Source organism: Cupressus sempervirens, chromosome 3 (assembly GCF_028749045.1).
Source record: "Cupressus sempervirens isolate cs-2001-9-10 chromosome 3, ASM2874904v1, whole genome shotgun sequence".
Taxonomy (NCBI): Eukaryota; Viridiplantae; Streptophyta; class Pinopsida; order Cupressales; family Cupressaceae; genus Cupressus; species Cupressus sempervirens.
Window position 1 is genome coordinate 495960809 of NC_143120.1, and position 15190 is coordinate 495975998.

General features: G+C 31.6%; 1 pseudogene; it reads right to left on the bottom strand.

The window, feature by feature from the left end:
- Nucleotides 1–492: 492 nt before the first annotated feature.
- LOC149567353 (calreticulin-like) overlaps nucleotides 493–15190 on the bottom strand; it is a 151839-nt pseudogene continuing 137141 nt past the window's right edge.

A 15190-nucleotide genomic window follows, 5' to 3' on the forward strand; every position in this document is an offset into this window, starting at 1 on the left:
TCATTTTAGATCACTCTCTGTAACCCATCATCAGGATGATAAAGTACATGATGCATGAAAAATATCAAATCATAGGCAATGCATGTGAACTATTTTATAGAATGCCTCAAAGAAATGTGGTCTCTTTGCAGACATAGCTTTCTATACATATAATGTTGGTATCAATTTCACGATGTATTTTGGAAATTTCAATTTTACAATTGCAAGATTTGAAAACCATCTCATAAAGTGGGTGCTACTAGTGTTCTCACATATTTGTCAATAGGCATGGTATCTAGATGGTGACTAAGAAGAATTTTTCTACATTTTAGTCTTGGTGTCTAAGTTGACTTTTAAGGGTTTACATATAGTTTTGTTGTAAAGGTTTACATCATTATTCTACTATTGTTGTAAGGGTTTGCATCATTAGACTTATCTTTCTCTTGCAAAAATTTTAGACCAAGATTTAAATTCAACAAACTAAATACTTTTCAAGATCTTATTTGTATGGTTCTAAATAATGTGTCTGTAATCATAGGAAAACAAGAAACCCAACAATTTACTAGAAAATAAGCAATGTGAATCATGAGCAGACAGAAGCATAAGATACATCACCTCTTTCTCTTTCTTCTTCTCAGTCTCTTCAAATGTTGCCTTTTTGTCTTGAAAATACAAGGAACAAAATCATTAGAAAATAAGAATGACTGGCTCTACAGTCAGCTTAAATATCTACAAGAGAGAATTTCAAAACAAGATTGACTCGCATCTTTGTTTTTACCCCATGTCTCCTCTGCTAATTTCTTTTCATATTCAGGGTCATTAGACACTAAAATATTATCAAACAAAGTTCTTGATTTGACCTATTGTACAAGAAAATAGAAGAACATAGATTATCAAATGGAATCAATTACTCAATGTCAATAAGACACTGCAAATAGACTGAGTTAACAACTTTGAAGAAAAAATACATATAAAAACCTACCATAACTCAATTCCAATATATTTCAAATTAGGGAATACATAGAGCTTGGGATCATCGTTGAATTCTATTTACAATAAGATTACAATTAAGTGTCAGATACTAGAGTATCGGGCACCATAAGTAATCAAAGATCTAAATCCCCAATGATACATCATTTGAAAAAAATATACTAGAGTGCTAGACACCATAAGCAATCAAAGATTAAAATGCATACTAGGATTGTCAATCAACATAGCCTTCCATTTGCCCTTGAAGTTTGGATTCTTGATTTTTTGTCAATTTTTTTATGTGCTATCATAAGAAACCCACTGATATAAGCACTAAAAAAAGCAAGACAGATGCAGGATACCAACAATGTTCAAATATCAACACTTAACACAATTTCCCTTCATCTATACCTTGGCCTTCCAAGGACCCTTGTATTTTGGGTTTGGAATTGTTGGAGCTTTCCATTCACCATCTTCCTCATCATCCCAATCCTCTAGCTACAAAATATAAGAATGGATAATTACAGATAGCAATCATAATAAATACATATAAAGCTTTACTAGAACTTGATTTGGCCATTGAAAAGTGAGAATAAATTTCCATGAAATAGATGGATATAAAAAAAAAGTTCAAGACTTTATGTAATCACCAAAGATTCAAATGCCTACCTTAGTGGCATCTAGATTAGTTATTTCCTATGGTATGTCATCATAACCCTACACAAAGGAGGGCATCAATCTTCAGAGAAAACTTTCCTCCTAACTGAATGCATCAATTAGCAAATATTCACTGCAGAAAATAGCAATTAGTTAAAACTAGTAGAACACTTTGTGATTGTAAGAAACTCCATTATACCTCAAGTTTCTTGTCTTCTAGATTAAGAATGAATTCCTTCTCATCCCAATCCTTAGGCTGTAACCACAAGCATTTGGATTCATCATGAGAAAATCAATACAATAGTGCATAAAAGATCTGGTCCATAAGATCCAATGGAAAAGTACCCATACCTTTTTCACATTATAATCCTTCATCTTCTTTGTGGTAGTAAGTCCCAATCCTTATACAGACTCCTAGATTCTTTTTCAGTGTTGTCAATAAGAATTCTATATGTTGCATCAAGTTTAAGAATAAAAGTATATAGATGTGTCAGTTGATCAATTTCACATGCAACCTCCATTTTAATAGGATTGTTCTTTCCTTTATAGGCTAGTATAGCATGAACTTTCTTTGTAGTGTAACCACAAATGTTAGGTCCAAACATGATGTTGCAATAAAAAAAAATAACAAGAAAATGTGTCAATAGAGACTCCAAACTCCAAAAAAAAATATAACTAGAAATCCTAGCAGAACAATATTTCTGAAGATGATTTATAGTGCACACTAAATACCTATAAGGTGTCTCTCCACTAAACATCTTCTGGTCTAATTCATCACTTATCAACTTTAGATAGGCACCACCACAATCAAGTTTTTGTTCATGTTTGACAAAAAACTGAAGAACAAGGGTCTTATCCTTGTTGTTGAATTTAGGGAATTTGGCTGAGGTGGCAAAAACCTATAGTCTGGATTGGTTTGGATGCCTGATTCCCACAAACTAGTTCATTCCACAGAGAATAAGAAGAATAGAAAACAATAATATTCCTATTCACAAGAGCACTTTAATAACCAAGTCCTAAATCTTTTAAAACATATTAAGATTTTAGCCAAATCATTTAAGTATTCAAAGGTTATTAAAAAACAAAATAGCAAGATATAACTACACACCCTTGTCCTTTGGATACCCATGCCATTTCTCTGTTGTGTGAACCCACTCTCCAGCTATGCCTTCATCCTTTTTCCAATCAAACTACACCCAATGGCTCTCCCAGCCATTTATTTGAAACAAATTAAAATAGTTAGCTATATAATCAGTAATCAATTAATTAAATTTACTCAAAATTAAATAGAAGTACACAACTATGAAAGAACAATTCAAACTTCCAGTGCCATCAGAAACATATTGATCTGATGGATAATTTCAGTGAAAATTGAAGTGTCTCATTTGTCTCCAAAATTTGCACCATCAGAAAGATCTCGACGTCCTGATTCCAATACAACTTGAACAGACAAAAATGAAGTCTGAATGCAGAAGTTATGCTTGGTCAAAGTTTTGGTCAACAGGTAGACTAGAGGGCTAGATAAGAGACAAAATCATACCATCTCAAAAGTGGTCAATAAAGGATTTTGAATCAAAGATCTTGTCGAGAGCTTTCCAGCGGTGTTCGTTTCGTCAAAATCAGAGTTCGTATGTGAAAGTTACTACAATTTGAATTTGTTCAAGAAAAAGGACCCTTGATGATGTCAGCATGACATCATCATGCTGACGTGATAGCTGAAATTCATTTGCAAAGGAAAAAAAATGAAAAATATCTCTAATGACGTTTGAACCCATGATCTGTACCTCCCAAAACTAAGGTGGTGGCCATTGCACCATGGATGACATTTTAAATTTTAGTGCACAAAATTATATTTAACTTTAATAATGTCAGAAGTCCACATAAAGGAGGCCGCTGATGGGTGTGGAACTCCTGACCGGCGGCCAACCTAAACTAGAGTTTTCCATTGTGCTATTTTAGTGCCTAAAAATATAAAGGCAAGATATGATATTTAAAGTTTAACCGAACCCACCTAACCTTATCAAATTAAGGTTAATTTGTTAATTTGTTACCCTAAAGTTGTCATGGGTAAAAATGGCTAAAGGGTATTTTTGAAATGTAATCAGTTAAAGGCCCCATTTTTATATTTTTGTTATAGCCTTATTTTGGTTAATTTTTTGTATAAAAGAGGGGATAGGAGACTTGGAAGGGAGGCAGTCTTGGTGAAGTTTTGAAGGATTAGGGAGATTTTTCTAGGAGATTTTTCTTGTAGCCATTTTTGTACTTCAGAGAATTGTTATGTTGTTGAAGTGCTAGAAGAAATGGTTTTGGTGCATAATTGTAATTGATTTCTGGAGATTAATTGGATCAGTTGTACTCTATTGGAGCCAACCCAAAGACATAGTCACATTTGTGGTGAACTTCAAAATCAAACTTTGTTTGCACTTTCTATCTTCTTCTCTCTCAATTCTGTTCCTCACCTAAAGTTTTAATGCTTTTATTCATTTATGTAAAAATGTATTAGGATTTCTTCTAATTTGATTTTGTTTAAGCATTCAATACTACAATTAGTCTAGATCTATTTATAGATCACATATAGCTTATATAATCATCAAATTTAATTACAAAATATGATACATTAGTAAAGACACCAAATAAAAAATTGTTTTGGGTTTCAAACAAAACAAACAAAAAATGTTCATTTAAGTCTATAAATTTTCAACCTATAAGCAGTTGGGTTTTCAAACTAGTTGATGGAATGTCTAGAACTTTGACCATGCATATGATTAGGCTCATACAAAAAGAAAGGTGTTGCCTTTAACTAGCCATCAACTAGAGTATAGCAATCAATTCAGTTCTGGATAAAATGCAATATGAAAAGGATAACATAGTATTACACACAATAATTAAGGCATGAACTATATAGCCTTTTAGTGAGGCCTCATTAATCCAAGTCTTAATAGAATAGGTTTAGATACACATAAATTTACTACATTGGTCCTAAATAATACCTGTTAACAAAGTTCAAATAGCCTTCCTACCAGTCTTGCCAAACTTACACATTTATGAAGTTATGTTATGGAGAAACCTATATAGTCATAGCCCAAAAATCTATGTATTAGTAGCATACAAATCCATATGATTGCTACCACCCTTGACATCTACAAAATTTGAAAACATAATGCTGGCAAAATCAAAAGAAATACCCTATAAAAATTGAAATAGCCGGTGCACATGAGCATGGTGATTTATCAAGAAGAGGGTATACATATAATTATGTCATGGTAAGCCTATGAAGGTACCAAGGCTGAAAAGCACTCCCAACCTAGCCACCCTTTCCCATTCCCAAATCATTATAAAGAGAATGACTTTATATTTACATAATGCCAAATATTGTCATGATAAAACTAGGATGACTTGACTTTGTTGTCATGCAAGTGTTTGTTGCCATGAATGATGGTGAACAATGTTAGCTGAAGAGTGAAAAACTTTACAAATCAAAAAAGCTATATGAAATTGATTTGCTTTTAGTGTAGGGGGTGTTATGTGCCAACATGGTCTTTTGTTTATAGTTTTGTTGTAAGTTTTAGATATTCTACTATTCTCAATTCCATCAATTACTTACCTACTTCCATTAATAATTTCTGAATGAAGGGTCTCAAACATATTCCTATACTATAAGTATATAATTTTATGGAGAATATTGTTTGTTCTTAGGAAGTGGAAAACAATAACATGTACTTAAGTCCAAGTCATCATCTTCAACATAGGAAGAAAAGGAAATGGAATCCATCCCAAAGACAAAAAATAGTATATTTAGTATCATATTATCAACAACTTGATTTCACTTAAAAATACTACTTCAAAATGCATAATGTCTTTGCTAACAAATTTGAAATAGGTCACAAAATATGAAGATTCTAGAGGGTAAAGAAATGGTACAATAAATAGGATTTTTACCCAAGGAACTTTATTTGGAGTTGAATGGAGACATCACAAAAAAATTGTCATTTAATTTTAGATTAAGACTCAATAGCCCTACATAGGCTTTAGGAAAAATGTAATTTGTAAGGACATCTTAAAGAATGTCACTATTAGAGTCAAATTGGGACAAGTTCCTAGCTTTGCTGCTTCACCTAGTCCATTTACTCAAGGTGCTAACTTGGAGAAAAAAATAGTTTCAAATTTTGAGCATCATTTCATTACGTTGCAAGATTCTTTGAAGAGATGTGATGAATCAGATCAATACTATTCCCAAGTATTCTAGAATCTATCTACAACAGATCGAAGTGTCATTACAATTAAGCTAGAAAACAAAGCAATAAATCTCTCCTTGGAGGAGGTTAAGGAATTTTGTAGGGAAAACACACTCAATATATTAAAAAAGCCCTCTATAAATACTACAAATGATTTTGGAGATGCATTGATTCTAAAGTTACTTCTACCCAATTATTCCTAACTAGAACAAGTTGAAAAGTATCCATGGAAGCATACAGTTGACTTAGCTCAGACAAGCTTCACCCTCAGAGCCAATTCAATAGCAGGTGAACCAAAAATAGAGAAGTTGTGGGATGAGAAACATATATTAGATAGGGTTGCAAACAAGAACACAAGAGATATTTTTACTCTTCATGATGGTACCCCTTATGCTAATGGAGATTTGCATATTGGGCATTACTTGAACAAGATACTAAAAGATTTTATCAACAAATATAAGCTACTTGAAGGGTATAAGGTGCTCTAGCTCCTTCACTCCTATAGCTCCTATGCTCTATGAAAACCAAATCGAATGCTTGTGTCACTCTCATGCATGCTCCATGAAACATAACAATGAAATAGGAAACCTTGTTTCATTTTAACATGTTAAGCTCGTGTCTGTCAAAATTTTGATCAACACGGGCATGGATTTAAAAAAAAAAAGATATTTTTCCTTCGATATTCCAAAAAATCTAAAACATTTTAATAGATGGTCAAAAATTTTGGTCAAAAAATGAGGTCAAATGTACTAGTCAAATGCTTCAACTATGTTTTCTCATGTTAATATCAAGATTTGGATGAGTTAAATTGATTTAGTGAAGATTGGTTACATACAAGTTTGCAGGAAACAATTTATTAGCAATTTAGTTGTATTTAATAAATGAAAAAGATTGAAGGTAAGTGAGTTTAGATCATGGTTGATGACATGTTTTTTATACTATTTACATGATATAATATGCTAGAGATCATTTTGTGGAGGTCACTGAAGTGTAAAATGTGATATGTTCATTGGCAGTCGACTCTTGTGATGGGATTTATTTTGGAAGTTGTAAGGTGTATTGTATCATGTATTCAACTTAATTGTAATATCATATTGAGATCCTATATTAATCATTAAAAATTGTGAAATCCATCACAAGATGAATCAATTGGTTATTAGGACAAGGTATAAAGGAAAGGTTGTTTCCTTGAGTTATTGTGTGAACAAGTGTGAAAGTGTATTGTATTGATGTTGAGGATGCAAGTTTGAGCCAAAAATGATGTTTAAATTAGATTGAAAACTTCAAAGGAGTTGTATTAGAAAATAAGTTGTTGTATTGGTCAGTTCATTACTTGGTATATCTTATTCTAGATATCTATTTTGTGTAATAGTTTAGAGGTGATTTGGATAGTGAGTTCAATTGTCTTCCTTGTGCTCCTAACATGGATAAAATATTCTGACAATGATTCAAAGTATCCTAATAGGGACTCATGTGTACTAATTGCATGTAATTAGCTATTAACATGGTCATATCCTCTTACAAGATACTTTTATATTAGTACATCATATTGTGGGTATTGTCCCCACTGGGGTTTTGCCATTGATCAAGGGTTTCCCTAGTTAACAAATCATTGTTTCATTGTGAATATTCTATCTCTTGGCATTGTTTAGTTTATCAATTATTGAATTTGGATTTGATAAGTTAAGTTTAAATTAGATTAAGTAGACATCTTACTCACCCCCCTCTCTTATTTTTATTGGTGGACTTTACTTTCTAATAATTGGTACCAAAGTATTAGGTCCTTGATCAAGAAGTTTAAAAGTTAAGGAGATCCATGACATTCAGGAAGGAAGTTCAAAGTTTGATGGAGATAACGATATTAGTTGGAAGGAAAAAATGAAGACTCACTTTCTATGCATGAGAATTGATTGTTGGATGATCACAAAGGTTAAGAAGGCTATGGCAAAAGAAAAATATCTAGATTCTTCTTCTTCTAAACTGAAGGAATTATTCATGTACAACATGTATGCTAGAGAAGCATTAATTCTTGCACTTCTAGAATTTCAATTTTTTAAGATAAAAGGTCTGGATCTTTCTCATGACATTTGTACAAGGTTAGAAGCACTTTATGGAGGGATGAATATGCAAAGAATTCTAGATTTCAAAATTTGAAAGCTATGCTTAAGAATGCATGAATAAAGGAAGAAGAACTATTTAGAGCATTTACACAAAGGATCACTAAAATTATCAAAAGAATCAAAGTTTGTGGAGGATGTATAACTAAAATAGAGGTATGTTACAAAAATTTGAGATCTTTGACCCCTTCTTATGAGAAAAAAATATTAGCTATTGAATATATTATACTAGTCATGCCAAGTTTTTAATAGAAAAACACTGATAAGGAAATTGCAAGCATATGAATCAATATTGAAATAGAATTTTCCTAGATCTGAGACTTCTTTTAGAGGTAGTGTGAAAAAGGATAAAATGGTACTAACCAAAAGTGCAAGAACTAGTGGAGACTTTTCTAGATAATGAACAAACATAAGTGATGAAGATAAGAATATTGATGAAGCTCTTTCACTAATTGTATAGAGGGAACCAAGAGGCAAGAAATATTTTTCTTGTCAGTGTTGTAAATAATTTAGTCATTTTTCATATCAATTTCCTAAGAGAGAAAGGGAGGTGAAACCTACATACAAATCTAAGATGACAAGAGATTTCTTATTTGTTGATAAAGATGATCAGTTCAATTTCAAAGAGATAAACTTTTTAGACAATGATAATGAAAATGAAATGGGTTTTGTTTCTATAAAGAAGGTTTTGTAAATGAAGAAAAAATGGTTGTATCACATGTATAAAGGAAAAAATATAATTGGATAATAGATAGTGGATTCTCACATCATATGACATGTGATAGAGAAAAGAATGTTGAATTCAAAAGCTTTGATGGTAGAGTAGCCAAAGTTGTTAATAATGCTCTATGTCCTATTAAAGGAAAATGACCCATTACACTTGATGGTAAAACTAATACCGAGGATGTCTATTTTGGTGAAGTATTGAAACATAACCTTTTAAGTGTTGGACAACTTGTGGAAAAGGGATATATTTTTCAATTCACTTAGTAGACATGTATTATCAAAGATGAGAATGTTAAACCAATTGGAGTAGGTATAAGAACCAAGGGTAATGTATTTTAATTGAATACTATTGAGATAGATTTTTTGGTTGCTATGATTGATAATAGCTGGTTGTGGCACAAGATATTTTGTCATGCAAACTTTTCTAACATTGTGGGATCAATAAAAATAATTTATTAAGAGACTTTCCAAAGATTATGAAACCCTCTAACATGATTTTCAAGGAATTTGTGATGGCTAAACATAAAAAGAATTCATTTCCAAGCAATTTATTCACTACAACAAAAAAATTGGAGATTGTGGATATAGATCTATGAAGTCCTACAAAAACTAAAGAATTCTATGGTTAAAGTTACTTCATTCATTTTATTGATGAATTTACAAGAATGATGTGGGTAGCATTTCTTAGAGAGAAATCTGAGGGATTTGAGAAGTTTAAGATTTTTAAAGGGTAAGGTAGAGAATGAATCAGGTTGAGAATTAAAATTTTAAGATCATATATAGGAGGAGAACTTATATCAAATCCATTTTTACATATTTTATGAGGATAAACACCATAATATAATGAGATAGCAGAAAAATGAATAAGTCAATACGTGAAGAAACTAGAGCAATGATGCTTGAAGGAAATGTGGCATATATCTATTGAAGAAAATCAACTACTACAACAAATATACAATATGAAAATATTTTAGGTAAGATAAGGTACTGGTAAGACACTCTACAACCTTTGGTTTGCACATACACCTATTGTGAAATACTTTATAATCTTTGGAAGCAAATGTATATCAAGAGAGAGGATGACATAGAAAATTTTAATCCTAGAACTGATGAAGATATATTTCTTGGCTATTTATTGAAGAGTAAATTATAAAAATGTTATAATTGAAGATTGAGAACAATAGTTAAGAGTGAAAATGAAAGAATAGATGATAAATGTAGGATACAAGAGATATACCTGATTATGATTATACTAATGAAGCAAGTACAAGTCAAAGGACAAATAATCAAAATACTTAAAAAGAAATATTCTATGAGATGGATAATAGTTTGAAGATACATTTTAGGAACTTAGAGATGAACTTGAAGAAGAAGCTAGATAAGAGCAAATGACATTAGAACATAGGACATCTAAATATGTTACAAGAAATCATCTCGTGGAAAAATTCATTGGAAGCACAAAAAAGGAGTAATTATAAGGAACAAGGTAAATGAAGAAATATTTTTGATTTCACAGGTTAAACCTAAGATAACAAATGAGGCATGCAAAGATGAATATTGGATGATATCTACAAGAGAAGAACTTGATCAGATTGAAAAGAATAAGACTTGGGAATAAGTCTCTAGACCTAAAGATGAGAATGTTATTGGCACTACATATTGTATTTAGGAACAAGATGAATGGACAAGGTGAAGTGGTAATAAACAAAAATAAGTTAGTATGTAAAGAATATTCACAACATGAAGGAATTGATTTTGAAGAGACTTTTCCCCTTGTTGCAAGACTTGAAGCAATAAGAATGTTTTGGGATTATGCATCTAACATGAACACTAAGGTATATCAATTGGATGTTAAGTCAAAATTTTTTAATGAAAAATTTGAGGAAGAGGTATACATTGAACAACCTAATGGTTTTCCCCTTACTAAAGAATAAGACATGGTTTGCAGATTGAAGAACACATTATATGAATGAAACAATTTCTTAGAGCATGGTATGCATGATTGAACAAGCACTTGGTAAGCTTTGGATTCAAGAAATGTAATATAGAAAGTAACATGTACTTAACAAATAATTCATATGGTTTGTTGATTATTATAGTATTTGGAGGTAATGATGAGGCCAGTGAGAATTTTTTTGAGGAGATGAATAATGAATTTGAGATGAGTATGATTGGTGAAATGAAATACTTCTTGGGATTTCAAATAAATCATAGTGATGGAATTTTTATATCACAGGCCAAGTATATAAATGATCTATTAACAAGATTTGAATTAGAGATTATAAGCCACTTGGTACACCTATGTTTATAGATTAGAAATTGTCAAGTAAAAATGAGTTTTCTAGTGCAATGCAAACAAGGTACACATAAATAATAGGAGGATTTCAATATATAACTCATACAAGACCAGATATAGAAAATGCAATTGGTATTGTTGCAAGATTTTAGTCAATCCCTAAAGAAATTCACTTAGCAATAGTAAAAATATTATACCTATACTTGAAAGGTACATGGAATCATGGATTATGGTATGACATATAAATGAATTCACTTTATGTTCATATACAATTATATATAAGGTAGATAATATGGATGAAAGGAGAAGTACTAGTGGTGGTTCTTTCATCTTGGGAAAAAAGATGGCTAAGCAAGAAACTGTTGAGCTTGCAAGTCCCATTGGCATAAAAGTTGTATTGTGTGTTGTTGTTGATGGACAAAGTCATTTATTGGAAAATGATCTAAGGAAGAAGAAGATGCAAGGAGTTGTGATTACCTATAGTAGAGAAAATTGTTATGCACTTATGTGCACAATGCCAATGGAGGTAGACAAGAATGCAATTTGGTTTATCCCAGTCATCAAAAAAGTAAGTCACCATGGATATGATGGGAGAGGAATCGATAGAGAAAATATGATAGATGTAAAGAGAGAAATGGTGGAAGAAAGAAAGGATAAAGAGCACCATTGGTTCACAAACAAACTATGTCATGCCCTAATTTTACCAAGGCAAAACACAACTAATTTTTTATTTTATTTTAATTATAATAATTTTCACTAAGAGGTCTAACTACTAAGATGACAAAAGATAATGCTTATAATTCATGAGTCTCGGGGTAGTACAAATTGGTCACAATGCTTATTGTTTAATATTCAATACTACCCTATTATTCAAGGTGATAGTAATTAGGTGAAGTTAAGGTACATATGAGAAGTACATTCTTACTTCTTAGGCTAGACATAAAAATGTGTTTAATAAATTTTTAGTATGTTGCAAGGTTGATAGTGGGGCATAGTTTACTTAGTTCAAAGAAACATAATGCATGCGATATAGGTTGATGAGGTTTACTAATTTGATTAATAAGTTGAGGTTTACTAGCACACTATTAGTACAAGGAAGTAATTAGGGGTTCACAATAATCTAGAATGCCCGATCTCCTAGGTTAACTTTTGAAATATTGGGCTCATATCAACTTACAACTATATTAGTCATTAAATTTTGTAGAGAGTTTGATTCATAAAGATCATTTTAAAAGGCATAACACCATAGCTATAAAACTATCATGCCCTAAGGGTCCTTATGACTTTTTTTTTCTTGGTAGTAATAAATGAACTCCCAATGAACTAAACATATATGAAGAGATTAAATTACACTACACAATTATTGTCTTATATATATAATATAGAACTATCCATAATTATGATTAATTATTTTTAACTTTGATTACCTATATTTCTCAACAAACTAATAGAGAGAGAATGTGAGTAGAAGTGATCTTATCAATACCATCTTAACTAACATCTTTCACTGAAGAATACTTCCTACTTGATCTATAGCACATTAAACTAAATCACATTGACAAATCATTATATCTTATTGACTAAGGCTATCTAACATTTAAATTCCCTAAATCTAACTAACCATGTTAATCCTATTAACTTACTAATTATATTTCAATGTGGCTACGATTAAAAAAGAAATTAATTTATATTATCTTCTAACTAACCCCGACTGACATATTTTAACTAACCCACCCATTTAAATTGAAATCTATTAAATATTGTACCACATACACATGTTTTCCCAATCCACTACACAACATTTCCAATTCTACTTGATACCTATTCTAATCTCATATATATTATTATATTACTATAAATCTATAATATATTCCAACTAAATAATATATTACTACTAATTAAACATCTTAAATTCCTAAACTTACCCACTAACCAATGCTTCTTATTTTACTAACCAAGGCTACATTCTCCTTCTGCAAGTGGTCTCCACATAGACTCACATGGGTCTTGAGGAAAGTCGAATTCCTATGGGCTATTCTGACAATTTCAAGCTAAATCTGATTATCTAAATCCCTTATTTTATGTCATTCTCACATGTTTAATACCATACCTTGGTTTCCCCCTTTTCTTTCCCTTACCCCATGCGAATTCCTAAGTTTGGGATCATGTGCCTCTTCATCCCCACCATTATCCTAGCTACCACCTACCCCTCTCCCCACTTAAAACTTTATTCTTCAACATCACCCCTCAACCCCACTATCCAACTTAAAGTATGCCTATCACTCCCTTCCCTAGGCGACATGACCAAACCCAAGGCACTTTCACCAATGTGGGGTGCCTCCCCATACTCCCAAGGCATCAAAAGTGGGACAGGTTTGACATGGAATAGTTTGACCTAAGGTCAAATCTCCCTCCCAAGAGCAAAGGGGCTTAATAATTTGAAGTGCCAATTACAAACTTTGTTGACCATGTCAGCCTAAATCATAGGATTTTACACTTTTCCATAGGCACTTAGGTATTGCCTAGGGATATGGGAGCCACTCCAAACTTAATGACACCTTTGTTTTTCCTTAGAAAAGTGAGCACTTGTGGGGAATGCTACTTTATAATTATATATATGTATGTTTTAAGTTTCTTATTGTTATCTCATTTTTTAATGTTTATTCATTCTTTTTATGTTATGTCATGATTAGGACATATCTATGTTTCTTTTTTTCTAAGAATCACGTGATACTTTGGAAACAACTTAGGAGACATTTTAAATTTGCAACCTATATTATGACCCCTATATTTTATAGACTGCTACTAGGATATCTAGGCATATTCCTTATTATTATAATGGTCTATATTGGCTGGCTATTATTTCCACTTTCTCCATACAAATTCCAATGAATAAAATGTGCACCTATAGCACGTTTATATCTTAAATCTTATATATTCTATGTCATCTATTTGTTTTTTTTCTACTTCTATAGTCTAAGGTATTCATAGTATGTTATTTGTAATGATAAATTAGGAGTTACACATTATATTATGAATAGTCTACATTGATGAATTCATTCAACATTCAAACATTAGACTCAATGTAAATATATATTCATTTCATGACATGATTATATATAATACTATCTGATTGTTCTTGTCTATGACTTATGAAGTTTGGAACCATCTACTCAAGAACTAATAATGCATTCTCTTGAGAAGGAATAATTTTGAATATGCATATAAAACTATTATACAATAGAACTAAAATGATAATAAATTTCAATGAGAATAATCTTCCTATCATTATGGTTCTTCCATGATATTAAATCCTTTTGGCAATCCTACATAAACATGAAGGAGATCAAGAACTATAAAATAAGACATCATGTCTTTCAACACCATCACATACTTCTTACAATAACTTCCAAGATACACAGAAAGGTGGTGAATCACCATAACATAATTACACAAATGGATAGACCTTATACAACACACAAATGTTTCACAATCCTTCTATTGTCAACTAAATAAGAGCAACACAATACTCTTACACAACACAAATAGAAATACATAAACAAATGGAGTTTACATCTCCATTATCAACTCACTTACAATAGTATTTTCTTCCCTTATGAAATGAAATCTTAATGACTTTCAAGTATCCAAGAGCATCAAATAAACTGCAATTAAAAAAAAAACCTAGGGGAAACAAGGCTCAAATGGGATACCTCGAAAAAAACATCACAAGACAAGAACTAACATGAACACAACATTTTTATAAACATCTACAACTCCAACCAAGGTTTCCACAATGATTCAAAAGTGGAATCATAAACATTGGGTGAAGATGGGCTCTCCAAAGAGGAGAATGCCACATCCTTATGCGATAATAATCTTGCAATTGCAATATACCCAACAAGGCTTCCAAGAAACACAGGTCATCCAAGACTATCAATAATCACTTGCCTCAACAAGGCTATCCATACATTCTCCTTTCACATATCCTCACTTATACCTCCCATAGAACTATAGAAAGGCATATGGCTTCCAATGGAGCCCATACTCCATGAAAACTATCCCCTCACCAAGAGGAATTTCTAAACTTCAATGTAAAGCCCAATTAACCCCTTCACCCCAAGACTTGTCTTCCCTCCCAAGGGTGAGTGAAGCCTTCACACCCAACAAAAAATTCAATCCACCACAAAAATTCAAGAAAAAAAACCGAA